Below are 27092 nucleotides of genomic sequence, written 5' to 3'. Positions count from 1 at the left end.
GGCCATGGAGGACGGACCGTAAATCAAAATACGGTCCGTATATGGTGGTTTACGACCACTGTTCATCCCGACAAGAATTCATTAAAGATCAGATTTTGTGATTATTAAAAGGGACTTGGACTTCAATTCATTTCATTATTCATCCATACAACTCAAGAACATCCTGGACGCGGGCTAATATTATTGATTATCACACCGTTCTGACATGGACGGGCAGCTTGCATATGATGCATACATGTTATGATGATGAGTATGAGTAAGATAGCATGTATTACTTCATTTATGATTATCAGTCAGATCCAGATATCTCATGTTGATGTTATCCTCATATTATTGAAGTTCCTTTCATTATGTATGCCTCTCATACTCGGTACAATATTCGTACTGACGTCCTTTCTTCGGACGCTGTGTTTATGCCCACAGGTAGACAGGGAGGAGAGCTTGGCCCAGGTCCTCAGTAGCTGTCAGCTGATAGATAGCACTCCATTGTTCGGAGGTGCTTATGGATATTCTTTTGATGTACAATCATATATGCATATTTTGGGCATGACGGAGTCTTGTTCCGTCTATGTATTCATTAAGTTAGCAGAGGCTCGTAGATACGCAGTGTGGGGTAGATGGTCTCACAAGATGTTTTCATATGTATGTATATTATTTTGATGGCCAAGAGGCAAATGTATATAAAGTATTTATGTTTTAATTAAATATGATTTTCCTACAATTGGTATGTAAAATTGATAAAAGAGAAATAAACGAGCAAGACAAGCAGTAGAGTAAGCGGTGCTCGGCAATTGCTCCGGGTACCCGTCGGGGCCCCCAGCTGGGTCGTGACAACCCCGTATTTTATACGTCGAGTTATTCGCAAAAGAATCGACGCGAGTTAAAGACGGAACCCTTCCCGGACACGAAATAAAAACCTTTAATTTTTAATTTCTAAATTAGAACTAATTGTTTATCAATTTTACTTAGTATAAAAATATTATTGGAGATTAGGAATTAATTAATTATGATTATATTATTAAGCAACGATTAGTGATTAATTAAACTAATTAAAATTAATTAGTAAAGTGGCCCCCACCCGATTTTTGTTTAAAAAGAAAAGGGAAAAAAAAAATGAAACCACTTAATGACTCACCATGAGGGGAGCACGTGGAAGCCTTAGGGGAGGCATATAAATATACATCTGGATGAGTAATTCATCCATTACACATTCATTTGTATTGTGAACAATTAAATTGGAAGGAGAGAAAGAGTGAGGCTCTCGGCCATGGTTGTTTAGCCGAGAATGGTGTGGGAAAAATTAAAGTTTCAAGGTTATTTGATGATCAAGGTGTTGTGAAGATTCAAGTAGTTAGCAAGATTAAGAAGTCAAGTGTATTAAGGTAAAATTTGATCTTCTTTTTACACGTTTAGGAGGATTTTAAACTTGGTTAATTTGATAAAGGTGTGTTGAATATGAAAGGTTGTAAATGTTGTTGTTGAAGTTCAAAGTTGAACCGTGTGATAGGATTATATGAAGTAAGGATGATAAATTGATTTTAAGATTATATTATGGTTGTTGCTATCATAGATTACATAGTGAAAGAATGAAAAGAATTAGAAAGTTAAAGGTGAAGTTGTGTTGATATGAACATGTTGTTATTCTTGTTGAATTGAAAGAATTGAAGATATGATTATGTCCATATATTGTTGTTGGTATTTCTGTGTCAACAGGAGGGCAATTGGAAATTCGGGATAGGCGAATATATAGGGGAAGTGCTGCCCGATTTTCGTTAAGTCTTTAGATAATAGAAAACCCTAAACGGGAATATTTATAACTTGAAATATAGGTTCTGTAAGAACGGGCTATAGATTTGTGAACTAGAAAATAGAGTTACTAACGATAACTTTACTCTTATATAAATAGGCTAAAAGAGCGACGAGGCGAAAGCGTTCACGAATAGTCACTAACAGGTAAGTAAAGTTGTCCCTTCTTTCTTTTGGCATGTCTTAGACTTAAGTGATGACTGATATGAACTTTGGGGTAATTCCATTCATAAGCCTTAAGTGATATTTACGATTATTATTCACTTTTTGATATTACAATTCTCACGTGATTGAGCCTTCCTCTTCAGTTTCTGTACGTTGGATAACTGTCGATACATAAGCTCCTATTCTCAGGAACTCTGTAATAACTAATGTCTAGACTTCTATAAATTGTTTTATATGATCTTGATACTTGGTTATGACTTCTAAGTCCCTTGATATATTCCATACTGACATTCGAGGGATACTTGTTAGGATTGTCGCTATTAATACTCAAGTGTTAACCTTTTCTTCTTATTCTGTTTGAGTCTTGATAATGATTTAAATTGCATATGGTTTCTCACTACTCTGCTCGTGCATGCCTCAATATATCTCTCACCGAGTCTTGGGCCGGGTATGTTATCGTGCACAGTTTCACTGCATTGTTCACCGAGTCCCTCACTAGAGGGCCGGGTACGGTATATATATATATATGATGATGATATGATGATATGATGACATGTTATGACGGCCAGGAGGGCATATGATGACTTTATTCACCGAGTCCCTCACTAAAGGGCCAGGTACGATATATATGTATATGATATATGATATTGACATGCATGATTCATGTTTCAAAGGCAAGTGTTTTGGTATTCTAAACATTGTACTCGTTTCTTGTACTTCTTATTTCACTTATGATCCTTTTACTGTACTTCATGCTTTACATGCTCAGTACATATTCCGTACTTGTTATGTCCCGTGTTTTCGCATAATTTGAAATCTTGAAAATAATTAAAACTTGTATGTTATAAGGCCATATCTTTGATTTTAGTTAATATGCCTATGTCGTTTATGAAAGTATTGGTGCAAAGACGTCGGGGAAGGCCGAGGGCAAAAATTTGGAATTTCGGAAATTACAAATGAAATCTCTAACGAATTGGGCCAAGAATAATTGGAAGAAAATTGAAGCCCAAATGCTAAGGGTGGCCGGCCAAGGAGCCAAGGCCCAAGCCCCACTTTAAGTGGTCATGTGAGTTCCATGTGACCATATGAGCAAGATATATTCATGCTCATCTTTTAGAATTTTCTAGAAAACCAAACAAACAAAAAAATAAATTGAAGAACACTTCAAAAGAGGCTCTCGGCCGAATCCTCCAAAACGAAAAAAAAAAAAAATCTCTAGCCTTGCTTTGATCCTAAAAATCTTGTTCTTCTTTTAATTGTAGTAAGTTCAAGACGCTCTCCGACGGGATACAATTAGTTCAGCGAGAGAGTGACGTTTGCGGCAAGTCGGAATTTCAAGAAAAAGGTAAGATTTCTATGTTTTTATGTTATGAAATGGATATTATTGGAATGTGTTTGAATAACTTTGAATGAGTAAAAGAATATGATAATGTTGATATTGGTTTGATGTTGTGAAGTTTGGATGAAAGTTGTTGAATTATGTAGAAAGAAAGAATATTGACGTTAGAGTGATTTTGTTATGACTTGTGATGTTTGTGATATTGTGGGTTGTTTTTTTTGTTGTATATGGAGCCGAGCTAAGTCTCGGGGTGTCATTATGGGTATGGACTGGTTGGCTTCCTGTTATGCAAATGTTGACTGCCAGAAAAAGGTAGTCCGTTTTCAGTTTCCAGGGGAACCAGTTATAGAGTGGTTCGGGTCTACAGCATCGCCGAGGGGTAAGTTTATTTCGTACCTCAAGGCTAAGAATATGATTCAGAAAGGTTATATCTATCATTTGGTTCGGGTGCACGATACTACAGCCGAGACACCTACTCTTCAGTCTGTTCCGGTTGTTAATGAGTTCCCAGATGTGTTTCCAGATGAGCTTCCGGGTCTTCCGCCTGAACGGGAGATAGATTTCACTATAGACTTGTTGCCAGATACGCAGCCTGTATCTATTCCTCCGTACAAAATGGCACCGGCTGAATTGAAGGAATTGAAAGAGCAGCTGAAGCATCTGTTGGGTAAAGGCTTTATCAGACCCAGCACATCACCCTGGGGAGCGCCGGTATTATTCGTAAGAAAGAAAGATGGGTCACTGCGAATGTGTATTGATTATCGGCAATTAAATAAGGTGACTATAAAGAATAAATATCCCCTCCCCCGGATTGATGATTTGTTTGATCAGTTGCAGGGTTCCAAATATGTTTCAAAGATAGATTTGCGCTCGGGTTATCATCAGGTGCGAGTGCGAGAATCAGATATCCCGAAGACTGCTTTCAGGACCCGGTACGGGCATTATGAATTCAGAGTTATGTCTTTCGGGTTGACTAATGCTCCAGCAGTATTTATGGATCTGATGAATCGGGTATTTCGGCCTTTCCTGGACTTGTTCGTGATTGTGTTTATCGATGATATTTTGGTTTATTCACGAACAGCAGAGGAGCATTCGGATCATTTGAGGACAGTACTTGGCACTCTCCGTCAACAGAAATTATATGCTAAATTTTCCAAATGTGAATTCTGGTTAACTTCTGTGGCTTTCTTGGGGCATATTGTCGGAGCAGACGGTATTCGGGTCGATACGCAGGAAATTGAAGCTGTACAGAATTCGCCCAGGCCTACTACACCGACAGAGGTGCGCAGTTTTCTGGGGTTAGCCGGATATTATCGGAGGTTCGTGGAAAATTTTTCTTCTATTGCCGCACCACTGACGAAGCTTACTCAGAAAGCAGCGAAATTTCAGTGGACCGATGCCTGCGAGCGCAGCTTTCAGATGTTGAAAGAAAAATTAATTACAGCACCAGTATTAGCTCTTCCAGAAGGATCAGACGGGTATGTTGTCTACTGTGATGCCTCTGGTATTGGGATAGGTTGCGTGTTGATGCAACACGGTCGAGTCATAGCCTATGCTTCCCGGCAGCTCAGACTGCACGAGAAGAATTATCCCACTCATGATCTTGAGTTAGCCGCGGTGATTCATACTTTGAAGATTTGGCGGCATTATTTATATGGGGTCCACGTTGATATGTATACGGACCATAAGAGTCTCCAGTATATTTTTAAACAGAAAGAACTAAATTTGCGGCAGAGAAGATGGCTTGAGTTATTGAAAGACTATGACGTTGATATCCTGTACCATCCTGGGAAAGCCAATGAGGTAGCGGATGCACTTAGCCGCAAGTCCATGTGAAGTTTAGCTGATGTACCATCTGACAAGAAAGACTTGGTTCGTGAAATTCATCAGTTGGCCAGCCTTGGAGTTCGTTTGGCGGATTCTGGAGATTCTGGGATTTCTGTTCGTGCAGTTGCTGAATCATCTATTATAGCAGAGGTAAAGCAGCGTCAGTTTGAAGATCCTATCCTGGTTCAGTACAGAGATGTGGCCCTTAATAAAGAAAAGGCTCCGTTTGAAATTTCGCCTGAAGGGGTATTATTATATGAAGGCAGATTCTGTGTACCAGATGTTGCAGGCCTACGACGACAAATTATGGGCGAGGCGCATAATGCACGGTATTCTGTTCATCCTTGTTCCACTAAAATGTATCATGATCTCAGGTGCTTGTATTGGTGGGACGGTATGAAGAAAGATATTTCCGAGTTCGTTAGTCAGTGCCTGAATTGTCAACAAGTTAAAATTGAACATCAGAAGCCCGGTGGGTTATTGCAGGAGATGGAAATTCCAGCCTGGAAATGGGAATTGATTAATATGGATTTCGTTGTTGGGTTACCGCGCACTCCACGCAGGTATGATTCTATTTGGGTTATTGTTGACAGATTGACGAAATCAGCCCATTTTCTCCCCGTCCGGACTACTTATTCGGCTGAGGATTATGCTAGATTATATATCAGAGAGATAGTAAGACTTCACGGAGTCCCTGTATCTATTATTACTGACCGAGGTGCCCAGTTTACGGCAAATTTCTGGAGGTCATTTCAGGAGGGATTAGGGACTCAGGTGAGCCTCAGTACAACTTTTCATCCTCAGTCCGACGGGCAGGCCGAGCGCACTATTCAGACGCTGGAAGATATGTTGCGGGCCTGCATTATTGATTTTAGAGGCAGCTGGGATGATCATTTGCCGCTTATTGAATTTGCCTATAATAACAGTTATCACTCCAGCATTCAGATGGCACCGTATGAAGCTCTTTATGGCAGGAAATGCAGATCTCCTATTGGGTGGTTCGATGTGGGCGAAACTAAATTAATTGGGCCAGATGTGATCCAGGAAGCAGTAGATAAAGTGAAACTTATTCGGGAGCGATTGTTGGCTGCACAGAGTCGACAGAAGGCATATGCAGACAGACGACGTCGACCATTAGAGTTTCAGATTGGCGACTGGGTATTTTTTAAGGTGTCGCCTATGAAGGGTGTTATGAGATTCGGTAAAAAGGGTAAGTTAAGCCTGCGGTATATCGGGCCGTATCAGATCATTCGGAAGATAGGCGAGGTCGCCTATGAGCTAGACTTACCATCCGATTTGGAGGCAGTGCACCCGGTATTTCATGTGTCCATGCTGCGAAAATGTATTGGTGATCCTTCCAGAATATTCCCAGTAAATGACATTCAGGTAACGGAGCATTTGTCTTATGAAGAGCAGCCTATAACTATTCTGGATCGGCAGGTCAGGAGACTACACACTAAGGAAGTGCCTTCTGTTAAAGTCCTATGGCGCAATAACAACCGGGAAGAGATGACCTGGGAGTCGGAGGAGGAGATGAGGAGGAAATATCCCCACTTGTTTCCTACGCCCACAGGTAATCTAAACGTTTTTTTAAACTTGTTGTATTAATCGATGGATGAATTATGTATACTACTAACAAGAGAGGGACTCCCCCGTTATGCTCATAAGACCTTATAAGAGTAATTTTATATTCGGGGACGAATGTTCTAAAGGGGGGGAGAATGTTATGTCCCGTGTTTTCGCATAATTTGGAATCTTGAAAATAATTAAGACTTGTATGTTATAAGGCCATATCTTTGATTTTAGTTAATATGCCTATGTCGTTTATGAAAGTATTGGTGCAAAGACGTCGGGGAAGGCCGAGGGCAAAAATTTGGAATTTCGGAAATTACAAATGAAATCTCTAACGAATTGGGCCAAGAAAAATTGGAAGAAAATTGAAGCCCAAATGCTAAGGGTGGCCGGCCAAGGAGCCAAGGCCCAAGCCCCACTTTAAGTGGTCATGTGAGTTCCATGTGATCATATGAGCAAGATATATTCATGCTCATCTTTTAGAATTTTCTAGAAAACCAAACAAACAAAAAACAAATTTGAAGAACACCTCAAAAGAGGCTCTCGGCCGAATCCTCCAAAAAAAAAATAATAAAAATTCTCTAGCCTTGCTTTGATCCTAAAAATCTTGTTCTTCTTTTAATTGTAGTAAGTTCAAGACGCTCTCCGACGGGATACAATTAGTTTAGCGAGAGAGCGACGTTTGCGGCAAGTCGGAATTTCAAGAAAAAGGTAAGATTTCTATGTTTTTATGTTATGGAATGGATATATATGTTATAGTGATTAGAGTTGCATGAAGATTATGGGATTGTGTTGTGTTGAGCATGGCCGTGTGTGTGTGTGAAGGGTGTGTTTGGCCATGAGCCATGTGGTGTGGAAAGGGAGGTGAATTTGATTTTGTTTAGTTTGTTAGTTGCGTCGTTGTGGCATTTATGACGTAAATGAACGTTTAGCGAGTCGAATTGGCATTGAAGATGGTTGCGGGTTTTTATGGGAAATTATATGATTTTTGTATATTCTTATATAATTGTGGAAGCAAGACTTAAAATGCGAATTATGGTTGTTGTTAATAAATTTGGAAGGAAATAATGCGAGTTAGTATGTTCGTCGTAGTTGTGGACGTTTTGAATAGAATATGGAAAGTAGCGGATTGCTTAAATTCATGTTTATCACCTGGGATATTATTGGAATGTGTTTGAATAACTTTGAATGAGTAAAAGAATATAATAATGTTGATATTGGTTTGATGTTGTGAAGTATGGATGAAAGTTGTTGAATTATGTAGAAAGAAAGAATATTGACGTTAGAGTGATTTTGTTATGACTTGTGATGTTTGTGATATTGTGGGTTGTTGTTGTTATTGTATATGGAGCCGAGCTAAGTCTCGGGGTGTTATATATATAGGGGAAATGCTGCCGAAATTTCGGTAGACAAAAATGAGGTTAAGTGAATTCTTAAGCCTTGAAATCCCTAATTGGCAACTTTGACCATTTGCAGATTCTGAGCGAAACGGGACTTGAGTTTTGGGTGAGCGTTAGACGCATATAAGGTATGTAAGGCTACCCATACCTTCTTTTGGCATGTCTTAGGTATACTAGGTCGATATTGGAGCCCCGAGGGCAATTCTATTCCTAGAAATCCGAATTGGGAATTTAGTATTATTCATTCAATTGAATTGAATTATAAAACTCATATTATATTGAAAAGTGATCTAATGTCCGAAACTTTTGTAAACGTAATCAAGTTGCCTCGAGACTTCCATGTATGATTCCATAGACCCCAAATGTCTGTGATTCATGTCCGCCAGCTCGACTTGACCCGCGGTGGGCCCGCTAGCATCGAGACTTCTTTGTTTGCTCTATTATGCCCATTCTTGTATAATGTCGGCAAAACACTTTTGGTTATGAATTTGGCTATCATAAAATAATGTTTTGACTACCACAATATTCTAAACTATATTTTGAACCATAAATACTATGTTGGAAATACTTTTGTGAAACGAACCCCATATTGATTAGTTATTCGAACTATTTGATTAATGAGTTAGCATATGATATTATTAAGTTTCAAAAGGTGTTTTGACTTATAAGTTGCATTGTTTGCTCACGACTCCGCTCGTGCCCTTATTATGACTTCGTTCACCGGTTCCCGGGCCGGTTATGATTCGTGCGCGCTATGATACATTCGGCCGTATGCTTTGTTACGGTTCCCGAGACCTCGCCATAGGGTCGGGTTCCGTTTGGAGTTATGCTGTTATATGGCTGGTGATATGCTATGGTGATATGTGTGCTCGGGGATGTACGGAGATTTGAACCTTCCGGTGTTATGCTGTGTGTGGCACCAGCGTCGGAGTGGTGACCACGTTCCTGAGCTTTGCATGATTTTAATTGCATTATATATATATATATATATATGTTTGATACAAATTTTGATTTATCATTCAGTACTTTCCTTTGTATCTTGTTTGCTTTCAGTTGTGGCCTATATATTTCTGTACTCTATGCTTTACATACTCAGTACATCTTTCGAACTGACCCCCTTTCTTCGGGGGCTGCGTTTCATGCCCGCAGGTACAGTCACAGGTGATCCATCACTGTAGGCTCCACTTTCTGCTATTTCGTAGTACTCCCTTTTGATCCGGAGTCCACTTTTGGTACATACATCTTTTGTTATGTATATATTTCTGTATATCTGACTATTTGGGTACGGCGGGGCCCTGTCCCGTCATATGATTCTGTCGGTCTGTTTAGAGGTCTGTGGACATGTTTGTGGGTTGGGTCTTTCTGTACGGATGTGTGTATATGATGTGTTTGGGCGATCCCATTCGCCGCGGCGGCCGGTCCGCATATGTTTACATGTTGCCTTGTTGGCCGGTGTGGCCTTTGTTGGTATTTTCTGTGCGCAGGGTTATTTTGGATAGTCTGTAAAACAAAGGAAACTCTGCCGAAATTTTTCTGGAAATTATCTAAATTTAGAATATAGCCTTGACGGCTTCTGCTATATACTTGAATGCATATGATAGATGGGTTTGGGTGCCCGATCTGTGCCAGATCGGGCACTAGTCACGGCCTACGGGGTTGGTTCGTGACAGTACTAACCCCCTTTCTTCGGGGGGCTGCGTTTCATGCCCGCAGGTGAAGATACTTGCCTTGGTGATCCGCCAGCTTAGGAGTCCCTTTCTGCAATCTTAGAGAGCTCCGTCGTTCCGGAGCCTAGATTTTGGTACAGACTTCCCGATATGTATATATATGTTTTTGTCCAGGGGTACGACAGGGCCCTGTCCCGTTATATGTTACTGTTGATACTCTTAGAGGTCTGTAGACATGTATGTGGGTTGTATTCAGATGTGATCAGTTGTGTGTATGGTCAGTATGCGTGTTCTATCGTTGTAGCAGCCTCGGCTTGCATATATTGTCATGTTGTGGTAGCAGCCTTGTCGGCTTGCTTGTGTTATTGTTTCGTAGTGGCAGCCTTGTCGGCTTGCGTATATATATAGTTGGGACGTTCCCACATGTTATGACAGCCTTGTCGGCTTATGTACTGCGTTATCTGTTGATAGTTGTGACTTCTCAGGAGACAGGTTGCTGGACATATACATACGTTTATGCGACAGCTCCGAGACAATGTTTTGGTCTTTATAAGTTCCATGTTATGTTTTGTTGTGGATTGATCATATAGCTAACAGGTGTGTATACGAGTGTCCACCTCGGGCACTAGTCACGGCCTACGGGGTTGGGTCATGACATTACGGGTAGGATATTTGATCGCTCCTTTCTTTCAGGACAGGGTCAGAGTTCGAGGGCCTCAAATTCTCAGTTTGGGGGAGATTATAGCCAGAGGAGACCCCTGGTACCGCGATGCAGCAAGTGCGGTAGATTGCATTCCGGACAGTGTCGCTAGGGTTCGGATGCTTGCTATGCCTATGGCCAGGTTAGGCATATGATGCGAGATTTCCCATCGGTGAGTGGTAGAGTTGGGGTTCAGTCCACAGGATCAGCAGCTGGTTCCTCTTCAGTGCGCCCGGTAGGGCAGACTTCCCAGATTCCAGTGGGCCGAGGTAGAGGCCGAGGGGGAGCATCTACTTCAGGTGCCACTCAGCCCCGTGTGTATGATTTAGCCGGACGACAGGATCTCGAGTCCTCCCCGGATGTGGTTACAGGTACATTAGCTGTATTTTCCCTTGATGTGTATGCATTGATAGATCTGGGTTCTACCTTGTCTTATATTACTCAGTATGTTGCTGGTTGTATTGGGGTGAAACCTGAGCCAATTAAACCTTTTGAGGTATCTACTCCGGTTGGTGATCCCGTGATAGCTGGATAAGTGTATACAAATTGTGTACTTGTGACATGCAATCGCCAGACCAAAGCTGATTTAATTGAGCTGGAAATGTTAGATTTCGATGTGATTATGGGCATGGATTGGTTGGCCTCATGTTATGCTAATGTTGATTGTCGGATGAAAATAGTTCGATTCCAATTTCCGGGAGAGCCCGTGCTTGAATGGAAGGGTAATACAGCATCTCCAAGAGGTAGGTTTATTTCCTACCTTAAAGCGAGAAAGATGATAGCTAAAGGCTATATTTATCACCTAGTCCGAGTTCATGATACCAAAGCAGAGTCGCCAACTTTTCGATCCGTTCGGGTAGTGAATGAATTTCTGGATGTATTTCCAGATGAACTTCCAGGCCTTCTTCCAGAAAGAGAAATTGATTTCGCTATTGATGTGTTGCCGAACACCAAGCCTATTTCCATTCCACCTTATCGAATGGCACTGGCAGAATTGAAAGAGCTAAAGGCACAGTTGAAAGATTTACTTGAGAAGGGGTTTATTAGACCAAGTTCATCACCGTGGGGAGCACCAGTCTTGTTCGTGAGAAAGAAAGATGGTTCCCCATGAATGTGCATCGATTATAGGAAGTTGAATAAGGTGACAATAAAGAACAAATATCCTCTCCCAAGGATTGATGATTTGTTTGATCAACTACAGGGTGCCAAGTGGTTTTCTAAAATAGACTTGAGGTCGGGTTATCATCAAGTGAGAGTTAGAGAAGAAGATATTCCTAAAATCGCTTTCAGAACGAGATATGGCCATTATGAATTCCGGGTGATGTCGTTTGGGTTGACTAATGCTCCGGCAGTACTCCGGCAGTGTCCAAGAGTTGAAGGACAGATTAACCTCAGCCCCAGTCTTGACACTCCCAGAAGGGCCAGATGGTTATGTTGTATATTGTTATGCTTTCGGTGTTGGGTTAGGATGTGTGTTAATGCAGCACGGTAGAGTCATTGCTTATGCTTCGAGACAGCTGCGGAAACATGAAAAGAACTACCCAACTCATGATCTCGAATTGGCTGCAGTCATTCATGCATTAAAAATGTGGAGACATTACTTGTATGGTGTGCATGTCGATATTTATACAGATCACAAGAGTCTTCAATAAATTTTCAAATAGAAGGAGTTATATCTGCGGCAGAGGCGGTGGTTAGAGTTATTGAAAGATTATGATATGAGCATTTTATACCACCCCGGAAAAGCAAATATAGTAGCTGATACGCTTAGCTGCCGATCAATGGGCAGCCTATGTGAAGTTCCTCAGGGAAAGAAAGAGATGATTCATGAGCTTTACCAGCTAGCTAATCTTGGAGTACGTTTAATTGATTCAGGTGGTGCAGGAATCGATATTAATGATCCCACAGTTTCGTCCCTGAATATGGAAGTGAAAGAGCGACAATATGAAGATCCTCAATTGAGCCATTATAGAGACGTATTTCATGAAAAAGAGAAGTCCCCATTTGAAACTTCTATGGATGGAATTCTCAGATACCGAGGCAGGCTATGTGTCCCGAATGTCGCAGAATTGCGCCGTCGAATTCTAGAAGAAGCTCATTATTCTCGGTATTCTATTTACCCAGGTGAAACAAAGATGTATCATGATCTCAAGTTGATATATTGGTGGGATGGCATGAAGAGAGACATAGCAGAATTTGTAGCTCAATGTCTAAATTGCCAGCAAGTAAAAATCGAACATCAAAAGCCAGGAGGATTATTGCAAGCAATGCAAATCTCTACTTGGAAGTGGGAAGTGATCAACATGGATTTTATCGTGGGGTTACCTCGAGGCAAGTATGATTCTATATGGGTGATTGTGGACAGATTAACGAATGCAGCTCATTTTCTTCCAGTCAGAACCACGTACTCAGCAGAAGATTATGCGAGGTTGTATCTCAAAGAAATTGTGCGACTCCATGGTATTCCGATATCCATTATCACAGATAGAGGAGCGCAATTTACAGCCAAGTTCTGGAAATCTTTCCAAAAAAGTCTAGGGACTCAAGTAAAGCTTAGCACGACATTTCCTCCGCAGACTGATGGGCAAGCCGAACGTACTATCCAGACCTTGGAGGATACGCTAAGAGCATGTGTTCTAGATTTCGGTGGTAGTTAGGATGATCACTTACCTCTAATCGAGTTTGCATACAACAATAGCTACCATTCCAGTATCCAAATGGCTCCGCATGAAGCTTTACATGGAAGGAAGTGCAGATCCCTAATTGGATGGTTTAAAATAGGAGAAGTACAGCTACTAGGCCCTGAATTGATTCAGCAAGCGGTAGAAAAATTCAAGGTGATCGGAGACCGATTACTGACAGCCCAAAGTCGCCAAAAATCATATGCGGACAACCGCCGGCGATACTTGGAATTTCGAGTTGATGACTGGGTATTTTTGAAGGTGTCGCCAATGAAAGGGGTGATGAGATTTGGCAAGAGAGGGAAATTAAGTCCTCGAAACGCTGGACCCCATAAGATTATCCGCAAAGTGGGTCAAGTAGCTTACGAATTGGACTTGCCTTCAGAGCTTGAATCAGTCCATCGAGTTTTTCATGTCTCAATGCTCCGCAAGTGTGTTGTAGATCCTACGAGGATTGTTCCAACAGATGATGTTCAAGTGACAAAAAAACTAATCTATGAGGAAATGCCCATTGCCATATTAGATAGGTAAGTACGGAGACTTCGAAATAAGAAAGTAGCTTCAGTCAAAGTCTTGTGGCGAAATAACAAACGAGAAGAAATGACTTGGGAGGCAGAAGAGAAAATGAAATCCACATACCCGCACTTGTTTCAGCCCCTAGAAGAGATCCACGATGAAACATCAGGATTATGAGGTATGTATACTTTCTTTTTATGCATATTGGTCGTGTGTGCCCAACTAGATTGCTATTGTGTTGTGGCCCTGTGAGGCAATGTTATTATGGGCCGTTGTGGCAGGATGGTAGTGCCATATTACAGGGGAAACTCTGGCGAAAGTTTCGTAGAATTCCCAAGTGTTTAACATTCGAGTACGAATGTTCCAAAAGGGGGGGGGGGGGGGAGAGAAAATGTTACACCTCGAAAAATTTCCCGTTAACGTACAGTAAATAGGCTAGCGAAGGGCACAACGTATACGATGTTTTGATAAGTAAGAAATAGCATTTGATGATCCTAATCGAGATTCATAGACATTTGACGTAAGGGAAGAAGGTTGTCAAGGAAAGAAAGGGATATGTTGCGTGTCGGGTAAGAATTATGTGCGAAAAGTGAATGATGGCTTAAAGATATTTCGGAGAAGAGTGATAATGTCCCTTACATTGGTATTGAGGTGTTAATCAAGTGTCAAGAAGGGTCCATAAGGATTGGAGATCAAACGGGTCAACGAGAATGGGTTCGGATGAACTGGGCATTATACGGCCCAACATACTGGCCGTATAAATTATACTGGTCGTATAATCAGCCCAGAATAGCACACCTCACTGGACCAGATCTACGGGCAGACATACGGTCAGTATAATTTATAAGGACCGTATGTTGGTCCGTAGAATCTGGTCGGGACAGATTTTTAAAATGATATAAGGACTCTTTCTCTCATTAATTCATTTCATTTTCTCCTCTCCACACTTCAAGAATCCTCTAGAATCCTCTCCACTCTCCATCCACAAGAACCTAAGAGAAATTGATGATCAGCTTTATCAAACCCACAAAATCAAGTGTATGAAACATATCAAAGTCCATTTAAGCCAAGAAATCCCAAGGGAAGTGGACTAGGGTTTTTGTGCAAGAAGAGAATTCCCACCCAAGGCTTATTCTTCCATTATCTAAGGTGAGTTTTATGATCATTAGTGTTTGTTTAAGGTGGTGAAAGTTAAAACACTTGGATTGTAGAAAGATATAGAAAATGGGTCATAAATGTGGGAATAGTGTCATTGTGGGTAAAGGCTTGGATTGAGTCATGATTATCGATATGTTGTGATTTTAAGTATGTTATTAACGACATTTAGAAGATGTAATAAGTATTATATGTGAGAAAATGCAATAATGAACTATGACCATGATTATAGAGAGATTGGAGTGAAATTGCGAAATGTGGGTAATGTAGATGAATGATGATCGTTGCTTGTGATATTGTGAATGTTGTTATGGATGTTTGGGAGTTGATATGGAATATGGGGAAAGTTGTATAAACAAAGGAAATTCTGCCCAATTTTCTTTAGCTTTAGTAAGCACGTTTAAGTAATCGATTAGCTAATGTTAATGCGAATTCTCTTGAAGGTAGAAACGTAAGCATTGAAAGAGAACAAGCAAGCGATAGATTAGTTAAACGAAAAAGGTATGTGAGGCTAGTCCTTTCTTTCTAAGGCATGAATCCTACGGCATGATTTTTCCTTCTTCTCCATGAACCTTCTACATCCCGGAAAACTAAGAGTCTATGTTCATGAATAGCCATATGAGATAAGAGATATATTATGAGCCCGATAATGATGATGATGAGCTTAAGTTTAAGTATTCTAGAGTTCATGATATGATTTCCTACAAAGTTAATGATGTTGTTTATTGTGTACACTCAGCTTATATACTATTTCCTTCAAGGTGAGGCAGAATGCTTATAAATGCTCCATAATGGAATCGGGAGTTCACGACCTTATGTCACCTCGATAAAGGATAGCTGTCATTAAGTTTCTATGCATGCATTGTGATGAGTACATATTGATGATATTACACCGCGCCTATATGGCCGGGCAGACACCGCTAAGGCGGGCAGAGTATACACCATGTCTAGATGGCATTGGCAGACACCACTAGTGGTCGGCATGAGATGGTACCCCGGACGCGGTAGGCCTGGACGCAGGCTAATGATTATCACATCGTACCAATATGGTCGGGTAACTTATACATATCTGCATACATGATATGATGATGATTATGAAGTAAGCCAGCATGCATTATTTCTTTTATAATTGACTGTCAGTTACAGGTTGGTCTTTATTTGATGCTTCCTTTATATCATTGATGTTTTATTATTACTTATACCTCTCATACTCAGTACAATGTTCGTACTGACGTCCGTTTTCTTTGGACGCTGTGTTCATGCCCACATGTAGACAGTGAGGTGATCCAGACTCGTAGGAGCTATTAGCTGACCTGAGAGCACTCCATTGTTCTGGAGGTGCCTTTGATTATTCTTTTGTGTATATATGTATATTTTGGGCACGACGGGGTCCTGTCCCGTCCCTATGTTTAGCACTCTAGTAGAGGCTCGTAGATACGCACGTGTGGGTAGTATGGTCTTACGATGCTACCATTGTGTATGTATTATTATTTTGATAGCTGAAGGGATTATGTATATAAAAGTAATTATGTTTCCAAACAAAAAATGTTTTTTTTCTTCTATGATTTGAGTATGAATTTAAACAAAGAACGCTTAATGAGTATGATGAGTAATAGAATGAGTGGTGCTCGGTGGTTAGCCCCGGGTATCCGTCACGGCCCCTAGTTGGGTCGTGACACTTGCCCTGTGGGCCATCGCTGTCATTCAAGCTAACCCTCTTTCTCTTGCCCCTGCCAGGTGCTCCCTTGACCTTTAGTGGATTAAAAGCAACACCACACGCCACATAGCGGTCCCCAGGCTCCACAGGTACCCTAGCATTACGTCATAGGTGGTTATTCAGGAAAGGAAACATCAAACTAGGGCATAAAACCCTGCCACTCCTCGATCACCTGCATCCCCACATTCATGGGCACGCTATCCAGAATGTAAGCCACCATAAGGGCCCGGGGGTAAGTGACGTCAGTAATATTGCTCGAGGGCCGAACCCATCGAGCAACGAGGTTAATCCACCTTCGACCCTGAGGAGTGAAGTGTTGACTCTTAATGGCAGGACGGGTGACACCAAAAGTATCCTTCCTTCTCTTGGACTCTTTCACTAGCATCCTCACCAACCATGGCCCGTTCCCCTCGTGATCCTTAGTCTGAAGCTCAGCCTGAGAAGGGTTGGGCAACCCATGAACAACATTAAGGGCTTCAGTGCCCACCTTTATGTTGACCCTCATGATAGTAATCTCCGGCTCTGGGTAGTCCAGTCAACAGTAGGAAGTATAGCATAGAATTTCCTAACCCAATTGTAGTTAACATTCTTCGGTTCCTCGACTAGCGGATCCCAGCCTATGCGATGTAGAAGCTGATAGAACTCCGGGGCCAACTCCTTCACCCGGTCCATAATGAAGGCCCGTTTGTGAAGCAGGCCCTTAGTCGGGGTTGTTGTTGTTGTGAATCCGCTATAGTAGAGTGAGAGAGTTAGCCCGAAAAAGGGAAAAACCGAGTTAGAATTTTGTGGCACTATGATTTAGCAGCGATAGGCCATGCATGAAGTAGTGAAATCTCAAATTTTAGTTTCTGCCTCAAGCAACTTCACTGCGACGGTGGAATGACCGCTATAGTGGAGCCGTTATAGCGATAAAAAAGCCACTATAGTGGACCAGGCGTCGTCATGGGGTTGCCTCGTCGCTGTAGCGGGCTCGGTATAGCAAGCAGAGGCCTGCTACAGTGGATATCTCCCAATATCAGGGACCGCTACCAGCGACCAAACCATCGCCACGGCGGGACCGCTGTAGTGATGGAAGGTCTGCCGCAGCGGACCCATCTTCCCCAGTCCGAAAAACCTCCCAAACAGAACTTTTAGGAAACCCAAATTTTCCCCATGGTTTCCCTATTTTTGTCAAGGATCAAGTAGTATAATAGCATGCACGACTTTTACAACCTATAACACCCTCTTCCAACCACCATGGGTACAAATATTTTGAGCAGGAACATAAAAAATTTGCACCACTACAAACAACCCCACCCCAGCAAAAACTACCTCTTTTCTAAGCAGATCTTCAGTATAAAGTGTTGCTAGAACAATATGAACGATGAAATAACCCTCCACGATCCAAGAAACTTCCCACCCTAAGAAATCAAAACCCATATGTAAAGAAACCAAAATTTTCTCTAATCTAGCAAGTCAAGCATGAAAATTTCGAAATAGAAAGCCATAAATAAGTTATAGGACAGTGAAAGAGAGCACATACCTTGAAATAACAAGAGATCTCTCTTTGCAAGGGAAAAGTGAACCTTAGGTGTGGAGAAAGTTTTCTCTTTCGTTAGGTTTTGTGGAGTGTTTTAGGAAATGGAGGAGGGTGGAGTGGTTAAAAAGGAAGTGGGAAGAGAAGTAAGGGGACTGAGTAGTTGAATAGGGGGGAATAATTTTCGTGGGAGAGAGGGAGTTTTCAGCTATGGGGATTAGTGGGAAGTGGGAGGGATTTATTATTGAAACTGGTGGACGACCGCTGCGACGGTGGATTTACCGCTGCAGCGGTATCGCTATAATGGTCCTCTGACCGTTGTAACGGGCCGTGTTGAAATCCAATTTTGTTGAAATTTTTCGGTTCTCGTAACACCACCCCAAAATCCTACCTCCTATTGTGTAAGGTCCAGGAGTGTGACCATTACCTCACCCTACGCCATTCGGGGATAAACGGTGGTTTAATTGGAATTTAGTGTAACGACCCGTCTGGTTTTACGGTTCATTATATGGACCGTAGAAGTGTCACAGAAGAGGCTGGCTGAAGGGTGAGTTATACGGTGTACTATACGGACCGTATAACGGTTTGACGGTCTGTAAAATGAATCGTCAAAGTGTCACAGAATGAGGTTGAAAGAAGGTCGATTTTACGGTGAATTATACGGACCGTATAACGATTATACGGCCCATCAAATGGATCGTCAAATGGTTACAGAAAGGGGTGATCTCTGGGTTCATTTTACGACCAGTTATACGGACCGTATAAATTTATACGGACTGTATAACGAACCGTATAATGACATCGGGACTGAAGTTGAATTTTATAAAATATGATCCAAGTCTCATTTTCTTCATTCCCACTTTCTACTACACGATCCTCTCTCTCTCTAGAATATTCTACACTCTTCCAAACCAAGAACACAAGTAGAAATCTAAGATCAAATTCATCAATTCATCATAACCTAGTGCAAGAACACATCAAAAGGGATTATTTGAGTTCAGAATTTCCTAGAAGGAGGAACTAGGGTTTTGTTGGAGTGAAGCATTTCAACTCAAGGGTTGTTCAATCACCATCCAAGGTATGTTTCATGACCTTATTAAGTTATTTAAGTGTTAGAAGCATAGGAAAAGCTTGAATTGTAGGAAGACATAGAAAAATGGGTGAATAGTGCCACCATTGAGTGATGGTGGAATTGAATCATATAAGTTGGATTGTAAAGGTTATGAATATGCTAGAAATGATGATTTTAACCATGAAATAAGTATTAGAGGTGTGAAAACACGATGATAAGCTAGGTAGGAAATTATGGAAAAATTGGAGGAAAATGGTGAAATGTGATGAGTCGATATGAATGATGGTTGTTGGTGGTAATGTTGTGGGTATTATTGTGAATGTTGGGAATTGATATAGACAATGGGAAATGTAGAATAAACAAAGGATGTGCTGCCCAATTTTCTTGAGAAAATAGCGACGCGTTCTTATAACCCACTAACTAACGATAATTTGAATTCCCTTACGAAGGTAACGACGCGATATTGCGGAAGAGCAAGTGAACGGTATTCTAGCTAAGCGACCAAGGTATGTGAGGCTAGTCCCTTTCTTCAAATGGCATGAATCCCATAGCATAAAATCCCCTTCTTTCCATGAGCTAATAGATATGATATGATAATGCTAAAGCGATGATTATGTCCTCATTGTCTACATTCACCTCATGTACTAATTCCTTCGAGGTGAGGAAGAATGTCAGAAATTGCCCCATAAAGAGATCGGGGGATCACGACCCTAGGTCACCCCGGTAGAGCACAAATGATCATGAGCTCACGCATGTATTATGATAAGATAAGCATGTTTGAAAAGTATATGATGATAAGTATTTTATGTTAAGCATGTCATGATTTCATTTACACCGCGCCTAGTTGACCGGGCAGACACCGCTTCGGCGGGCGGCTACACGGATACACCATGACCCTCTCGGGCATGGGTAGACACCACTAGTGGGCGGCACGAGATGGTACCCCGGACGCGGGCTTATATTATTGGTGATCACACCGTCCCGACATGGACGGGCAGCTTGCATGATATGTATACATGATATGATAAAGAGTTTGAGTAAGACAGCATGCATCATCCTTCCTATGATTATGATTCAGCTTCACATGTTCACTTTGATGTTCATTATGTTGTTATTGTTTCTCTCTTCATTATTTATGCCTCTCATACTCAGTACAATGTTCGTACTGACGTCCTTTTCTTTGGACGCTGTGTTCATGCCCACAGGTAGACAGGGAGACGAGCTAGATCCAGAGCCATAGGGGCAGTCAGCTGTTGAGAGCACTCCATTGTTCGGAGGTGCTGGTGACTTCTTTTGTGTATACGTGCATATATATATATATATATATATATCCATTTTGGGGCATGACGGAGTCTTGTTCCGTCCATTGTATAGCATGTCAGTAGAGGCTCGTAGATGTGCAGTGTGGGTTAGATGGTTCTACAAGATGTTACTATATGTATATACTATTTTGATAGCCGTATGGCAAATGTATGTAAAACAAGTATGTTTCTTGTAAAGTATGATCTTCACATGTTTCGTCTATAAATTCTGAAAGGAGTATTTAATGAGTAATTGAGTATTAAGAAGAGCGGTGCTCGGTGGTTAGCCCCGGGTACCCGTCGCGGCCCCTAGCCGGGTCGTGACAAAAGTGGTATCAGAGCGGTTCAGTCCTAGGAAGTGTCTACGAGCCGTGTCCAGTAGAGTCTTGTTTATGGTGTGTAGCGCGCCACATCAATAAACAGGAGGCTACAGGGCATTTAGGAAAATGACCATCTTTCTTTTCGGAGATCGTGCGATAGAGCCGTGTGTAGGATTTTATTCTCTTCTAAAAGTGCGTTATGATTTCAGAATGCCACCAAAGGGGAAAGCTACAGCTGCCCAGAAGGGCAAAGCTACGACACAGAAACGAGCAGAAAGAGAGCCTCCGGCGAATGTGGAAGAGGGTGAATCCCAAAATGAGGCATTGCCTAATGTAGAAGGGCAAGGAGGAGCCTCGGCTCCGGTTCCTCCACCAGTTGCTTCGGGTCAACAAGTGACCGAGGCCATACACTTATTGACTCAGTTGGTTGCCGCCCAGGTACAACGACAAAGTACGGCCCCGAGTGATCGTTCAGCTAGTACAAAAGCCCGTGATTTCATGACTCTAAATCCCCTGGAGTTCTTTGGGTCTAAGCCGGATGAAGACCCGCAAAACTTTATTGATGATATGTTGAGAACCCTAAAGATTATTCATGCTTCCGAGACAGAATCCGTAGAGTTGGCTTCTTATAGACTCCACGATGTGGCGGTGATATGGTATAACAACTGGATGGCATCAAGGGGAGAAACTGCACCCCCTCCGATTTGGCAAGAATTTGCTGATGCTTTTGTTCGTCATTACTTTCCACCCGAGACTCGCCGAGCTAGAGCGGACAGGTTCCTGAATTTGAAACAAGGGAACATGAGTGCCCGAGAGTATAGTATGCAATTCAATTCTCTGGCCAGGTATGCTCCGAGTATAGTAGCCGATATGGGCGATCGTGTGCACAGATTCGTGAGTGGTTTGGGGCCACATTTGTTCAGAGAATGCTTGACGGCCTCTTTGCAAGATGGGATGGATATTTCCCGAATACAGGCCCATGCACAGAATCTTGAGGAACGACGACAATTACAGAAAAGTGATTATGACAGTGACAGGAGACAAGGAAAAAGGGCTAGATCGATGGGAGCAAGTAGCGAATATAGAGGGGGGTCGAGGCAGATGCATTCTAGGCACTCAGGTCAGTCAGCGACCAGTGCCCCTTCTAGGTTCCCAGATAGGAGGGTTGATCGTTCTTTTCAGCCAGGACAGGGCCAGAGTTCGAGAGCCTCAGATTCCCAGTTCAGGGGAGATTTCAGTCAGCGGAGACCTCCAGTACCGCGGTGCAGTCAGTGCGGTAAATTGCATTCCGGGCAGTGTCGTCAGGGTTCAGATGCATGTTACGCCTGCGGGCAGGTTGGTCACCTTATGAGAGATTGTCCTTCCACGAGAGGCAGAGCGGGGACTCAGCCCACAGGTTCAGCAGTGGGTTCTTCTTCAGCATGCCCGACAGCACAGACTTCTCAGACTACAGCAGGTAGAGGCAGAGGTAGAGGGGGAGTATCCACTTCAGGTGTTGTTCAGCCCCGCGTATATGCTTTAGCCGGGCGACAGGATCTTGAGTCCTCCCCAAATGTTGTCACAGGTACATTGACTATATTTTCCCGTGATGTGTATGCCTTGATTGATTCAGGCTCTACTTTCTCTTATATTACTCCGTATGTTGCTGGTTGCATTGGGGCGAGGCCTGAGTCAATTAAGCCCTTTGAGGTACTTACTCCGGTTGGTGAACCCGTAATAGCAAAACAAGTATACAAAAATTGTGTCGTTGTTATGTGTGACCGCCAGACTAGAGCCGATTTGATTGAGTTAGAAATGGTCGATTTCGATGTAATTATGGGTATGGACTGGTTGGCGTCATGCTATGCTAATGTTGATTGCCGGACGAAAGTGGTCCGATTCCAAATTCCGGGAGAACCCGTACTTGAATGGAAAGGTAACACTGCATCCCCAAAGGGTAGGTTTATTTCCTACCTTAAGGCGAGGAAGATGATAGCAAAGGGTTACATTTCTCATCTAGTTCGAGTTCATGATATCGAGGCAGAGCCGCCAACTTTTTAAACAGTTCCGGTGGTAAACGAATTTCCAGACGTATTCCCAGATGAACTCCCAGGTCTTCCTCCAGAAAGGGAGATTGATTTTGCGATCGATGTATTACCTGACACCGAGCCTATTTCTATTCCTCCGTACCGAATGGCACCAGCACAGTTGAAGGAATTAAAGGTACAGTTGAAGGATCTACTCGAGAAAGGGTTTATAAGGCCTAGTTCATCGCCATGGGGAGCACCAGTCTTGTTCGTAAAGAAAAAAGATGGATCTCTGCGAAGGTGTATCGACTACAGGCAATTGAATAAGGTGACAGTAAAGAATAGATACCCTCTTCCCAGAATTGATGATTTGTTTGATCAATTGCAAGGCGCTAAATGGTTCTCCAAGATAGATTTGCGATCGGGTTATCATCAGGTGAGAATCAGGGAAGCAGACATCCCCAAGACTGCCTTCCGGACGAGATATGGCCATTACGAGTTCCGAGTAATGTCGTTCGGGTTAACGAATGCCCCGGCAGTGTTCATGAACTTGATGAATAATTTGTTCAGACCCTTTTTGGATCTCTTCGTGATAGTATTCATCGATGACATCTTGGTATATTCTCGCACAGAATTAGAACATGCAGATCATTTAAGGATTATCCTTGGCGTTCTCCGAGCCCGAGAATTATATGCAAAGTTCTCAAAGTGTGAGTTTTGGCTTAAATCTGTGGCATTTTTAGGCCATATTATTTCAGGTGATGGCATCCGAGTCGACACTCAGAAAATTGAGGCTGTGAAGACTTGGCTAAGGCCTACGACATCGACAGAAGTCCGTAGTTTCCTGGGTTTGGCAGGATACTATAGGAGATTCGTAGAGGGGTTTTCCTCCATTTCAGCTCCCTTGACGAAGTTAACTCAAAAGTCGGCAAAATTTCAATGGAACGACGCTTGTGAGCGCAGTTTCCAAGAATTGAAAGGCAGGTTGACTTCCGCCCCAGTGTTAACACTTCCCGAAGGACCAGATGGCTATGTGGTATATTGTGATGCTTCCGGCATGGGATTAGGGTGTGTATTAATGCAGCATGGCAAGGTTATTTCATATGCCTCGAGACAACTGCGTAAACATGAACAGAATTACCCAACTCATGATCTCGAATTGGCTGCAGTTATTCACGCTTTGAAAATATGGAGGCATTACTTGTATGGACTGCACGTCGATATATATACAGATCACAGGAGTCTCCAACACATCTTTAAGAAGAAGGAGTTGAATCTGTGACAGAGACGGTGGTTAGAATTGTTGAAGGACTATGATGTAAATATCCTGTACCACCCCGGAAAAGCAAATGTGGTAGCCGACGCGCTTAGCCGTCGATCGATGGGTAGTTTATGTGGAATTCCCTCAGAAAAGGATGAAATGGTCCGTGAGCTTTATCGATTAGCCAAACTTGGAGTGCGTGCAATTGATTCGAGTAAAGCAAGTATCAGCATTAATGACCCCACAGTTTTATCTTTAAATGCAGAAGTGAAGGAACGGAAATATGAAGATTCTCAACTAAGCCGTTACCGAGACCTATCTTGTGAGAAGGAAAAGTCTCCATTTGAAGTTTCCATTGATGGGGTTCTACGATATCAAGGCAGGCTATGTGTGCCGGATGTGGCAAATTTGCGCCAACGGATCTTAGAGGAAGCACATCATTCCCAGTATTCTATCCATCCAGGTGCAACTAAGATGTATCATGACCTCAAACTAATATACTGGTGGGATGGCATGAAGAGGGATGTAGCAGAATTTGTAGCGCAGTGCCCAAATTGCCAGCAGGTAAAAGCAGAACATCAGAAGCCAGGAGGGTTGTTACAAGCCATGGAAATCCCTATGTGGAAATGGGAAACCGTCAATATGGATTTTGTTGTAGGATTACCCCGTTCACGAGGGAAGTATGATTCTATATGGGTGATCATGGACAGGCTCACGAAATCAGCTCATTTCCTCCCAGTCAGAACTACGTACTCGGCGGAAGATTATGCCCGGTTATATCTAAAGGAAATTGTGCGACTCCATGGGATTCCTTTAGCCATTATTACGGACAGAGGGTCACAGTTCACAGCCAAGTTTTGGAAGTCGTTTCAAAAGGGCCTAGGTACCCAAGTCAAATTTAGTACGGCATTTCACCCACAGACCGACGGGCAGGCCGAGCGTACTATTCAGACCCTGGAAGATATGCTATGAGCATGTGTGCTGGATTATGGTGGTAGTTGGGATGAGCATCTACCCCTCATTGAGTTTGCTTACAACAATAGCTACCATTCCGGTATTCAAATGGCTCCATATGAAGCTTTGTACGGAAGAAAATGCAGATCTCCAGTTGGCTTGTTTGAAATAGGAGAGTCATAATTAATAGGTCCCGACCTGATTCAACAAGCGGTCGAAAAAGTCAAGATTATTCGGGATCGATTGTTAACAGCCCAAAGTCGCCAAAAGTCTTATGCAGACAATCGCCGACGAGACCTGGAATTTCGAATTGGTGATTGGGTGTTTTTGAAAGTGTCGCCAATGAAGGGAGTGATGAGATTTGGCAAGAAAGGGAAACTAAGTCCCAGGTATATCGGACCCTATGAAATCATTCGTAAAGTGGGTCAAGTAGCTTATGAATTGAAATTGCCTTCGGAGCTTGAATCAGTTCATCCAGTATTTCATGTTTCGATGCTCCGCAAGTGTATTGGGGACCCCACAAGGATTGTTCCGGTAGAAGATGTGCAAGTGACAGAAAATCTGACATACGAAGAGGTACCTGTTGCTATTCTAGATAGACAAGTGAGAAGACTTCGGAACAAAGAGGTAGCATCAGTCAAAGTTCTATGGCGGAACAATAATCGAGAAGAAATGACTTGGGAAGCAGAAGAAAAGATGAAGTCCAAGTACCCCCAATTGTTTCAAATCCTAGAAGAGACTAGACATGAAGCAACGCCGAATTGAGGTATGTACGCTTTATTTCTATGATTTTGGTCGTGTGTGACCATAGATGTATTGATATTGTAATATAGCCATGTGGGGAAATGATATTATGGGTTGCTGTGATAGGTTAATAGTGCCAGATTACAGAGGAAACTCTGGCGAAATTTCTATAGAATCTCGAGTGTTTAACATTCGAGGAGGAATGTTCCAAAAGGGGGGAAGAATGTTACACCCCGGAAATTTTCCGTTAGCATGTGCAAAATAGGCTAATAAGGATAAAATATGTGTGTGGCGTTTTGAAGGCAAGTAATAAGGTCCCGTAGATTGGTATCGAGGAGTTGAATAACTTTTACGAAGGTTCCATAAGGATCGGAAATGAAACCAACTCAAGAAAATAAGCTTCAGTGAACTGGGAGTTTACGGTCCATTATACGGACCGCAAAAGTGTTTTACGGTTCATTATACGGACCGTAGAAGTGTCACAGAAGAGGCTGGCTAAAGGGTGAGTTATACGGTGTACTATACGGACCGTATAACGGATTGACGGTCCGTAAATTGAATCGTCAAAGTGTCACAGAATGAGGTTGAAAGAAGGTCGATTTTACGGTGAATTATACGGACCGTATAACGATTATACGGCCCGTCAAATGGATCGTCAAATGGTTACAGAAAGGGGTGATCTCTGGGTCCATTTTACGGCCAGTTATACGGACCGTATAAATTTATACGGACCGTATAACGAACCGTATAATGACATCGGGACTGAAGTTGAATTTTATAAAATATGATCCAAGTCTCATTTTCTTCATTCCCACTTTCTACTACACGATCCTCTCTCTCTCTAGAATATTCTACACTCTTCCAAACCAAGAACACAAGTAGAAATCTAAGATCAAATTCACAATTCATCATAACCTAGTGCAAGAACACATCAAAAGGGATTATTTGAGTTCAGAATTTCCTAGAAGGAGGAACTAGGGTTTTGTTGGAGTGAAGAATTTCAACTCAAGGGTTGTTCAATCACCATCCAAGGTATGTTTCATGACCTTATTAAGTTATTTAAGTGTTAGAAGCATAGGAAAAGCTTGAATTGTAGGAAGACATAGAAAAATGGGTGAATAGTGCCACCATTGAGTGATGGTGGAATTGAATCATATAAGTTGGATTGTAAACGTTATGAATATGCTAGAAATGATGATTTTAACCATGAAATAAGTATTAGAGGTGTGAAAACACGATGATAAGCTAGGTAGGAAATTGTGGAAAAATTGGAGGAAAATGGTGAAATGTGATGAGTCGATATGAATGATGGTTGTTGGTGGTAATGTTGTGGGTATTATTGTGAATGTTGGGAATTGATATAGACGATGGGA

This window comes from Lycium barbarum, chromosome 3 (assembly GCF_019175385.1).
Source record: "Lycium barbarum isolate Lr01 chromosome 3, ASM1917538v2, whole genome shotgun sequence".
NCBI classification, from domain to species: domain Eukaryota; kingdom Viridiplantae; phylum Streptophyta; class Magnoliopsida; order Solanales; family Solanaceae; genus Lycium; species Lycium barbarum.
Note: the sequence above shows the minus strand (reverse complement) of the source record.